The sequence below is a fragment of the Priapulus caudatus genome, unplaced genomic scaffold, assembly GCF_000485595.1.
Source record: "Priapulus caudatus unplaced genomic scaffold, Priapulus_caudatus-5.0.1 Scaffold2045, whole genome shotgun sequence".
NCBI classification, from domain to species: Eukaryota; Metazoa; Priapulida; class Priapulimorpha; order Priapulimorphida; family Priapulidae; genus Priapulus; species Priapulus caudatus.
The window spans coordinates 20,400-22,742 of record NW_014579106.1 but is presented as its reverse complement, the minus strand read 5'-3'; positions in this window follow the sequence as shown (position 1 = coordinate 22,742).

Genomic DNA, 2,343 nt, shown 5'->3' with positions numbered 1-2,343 from the left:
CCTGAGCTGCAAACACCGGTTATGGAGATGCCAGCCCATTCCCCCGCTTCTCTCGCTCTCTTGCTCTCATATTTTCTTGTTCGCTCACTTTCTTTCTCTCGTTCTTCCTCTCGCCGCCACCCGTCTCTCTCTCTCTCTCTCGCTCTTTCTCTCTCTCTCTCTCTCTCTCTCTCTCTCTCTCTCTCTCTCTCTGTCTGTCTGTCTTTTTCTCCTCCTTTCTCTCCTTTCCTTTCTCCTTCTCTCCTCGCTCTTTGTCTCCCTTTCTCTTTCTCTCCGTGTCTTTCTCATTTCCTCTCTTTCTCACATTCTTTCCTTTTCTGTCCCGCCCGCGAATTTTTTTTTCTTACACGTTATATCCATTGCAGAGTTTTGGGCTCCTCTGATTGGCTGCTTTGATTTGCTTTGACTCAATAAACCTTCAAAACAAGGGAACAAACGCCATTTGGAAATATGTGTTATGGTTTATGATCGGTAGATAAGTAAGCTTTCTGATGTATTTTCCATGAAAAACACACATTTTACTCATTAATCCAAAATATAATATCAGTGATCACTATAATTACAATTCGTTGTGTAAATGTGTTATTTTCATCGTTAACGTTAAGTTATGAGAGGGTCTGGGCCATATGGTCTTGACTCTCGTAACACTTACTACATACGTACGTATACTTACTCGTACTATAGCAGTACGAGTACGAGTACTATACTACTCGTCGCAGGAGTAAGGAGCGAAGAGCTATAGTACTAGAGCTATACGTACTCGTACTCGTTGACGCTAGACTGAGAAATAAGTTTTCTGGTGTATTTTTTTGAAAAACTTAAAACACACATTTTACTTATTAATATAAAATATAATATCACTATAATTACAATTCTTTGTGTAAATGTGTTATTTTCATCGTTAACGTTAAGTTATGAGAAGGTGTAGGCCATATATGGTCTTGGCTCTCGTAACACTTACTACATACGTACGTATACTTACTCGTACTATAGCAGTACGAGTACGAGTACTATATACTACTCGTCGCAGGAGTAAGGAGCGAATAGCTATAGTACTAGAGCTATACGTACTCGTACTCGTTGACACTAGACTGAGAAAAAAGTTTCCTGGTGTATTTTTTTGAAAAACTTAAAACTTTTACTCATTAATTAAGATTAAATATAATATCACTATAATTGCAATTCTTTGTGTACATGTATTTTCAAATGTAAACAAGTACAAACACATACAACGTACAAAGTACAAACGTGTCGTTTAATAACAAAGGTTTGTTTACTTTTTGCTCAGTCTAGCGTCAACGAGTAGCTCTAGTACTATAGCTCTTCGCTCCTTCCTCCTGCCTGCGACGGAGCGAAGGGCTACTCTATAGTACGAGTACTATAGGTTACGTTACAGGTAGCTATCTTACGGGTTTAATTACAGGTAGATATGCGATAGGTTACGTTACAGGTATCTATCTTCACGGGTTTAATTACAGGTAGATATACGATAGGTTACGTTACAGGTAGCTATCTCACGGGTTTAATTACAGGTAGATATGCTATAGGTTACGTTACAGGTAGCTATCTCACGGGTTTAATTACAGGTAGATATACGATAGGTTACGTTACAGGTAGCTATCTCACGGGTTTAATTACAGGTAGATATGCGATAGGTTACGTTACAGGTAGCTATCTTACGGGTTTAATTACAGGTAGATATGTGATAGGTTACGTTACAGGTAGCTATCTTACGGGTTTTATTACAGGTAGATATACGATAGGTTACGTTACAGGTAGCTATCTCACGGGTTTAATTATAAGTAGATACACAATAGCTTACGTTACAGATAGATATCTCACGGATTTAATTACAGGAAGACACGTGATAGCTTGAACTGTGATACGGATAGGTAAATTCCCCTCCGTCCGCCACGTATAGTTCAGTTAAGCTATCACCGAGCAGCGTGTGTGGGTAGTGGAATGTTGTACCAGCGGCTCTGTGGCAGATTAAGCAGTTCTCAAGTAATGACGCTAAATGGGCACGCTGACGACGTTTCATTTTCACAAAGCTTCAACCATTTACAAAGAGGGAACAGACACGCTGTAAACTGATTATCGTATATAATTATCGAAACACGAACGTAGTTATCTGCATAGGAAACTTGCAGTAGCGACATTTCGCTACATCAGGTTTTAAATTCTCTATTGTTCCACGTGCGCGCACTGCTGCTAACAGGCCATAATTAAGCTAATCCGTGTGATGCTCTAGTCTGTCCCCCGTGTGTGTGTGTGTGTTGTGTGTGTGTGTGTATGTGTGTGTTGTGTGTGTGTGTGTGTGTGTGTGTGTGTGTGTGTGTGTGT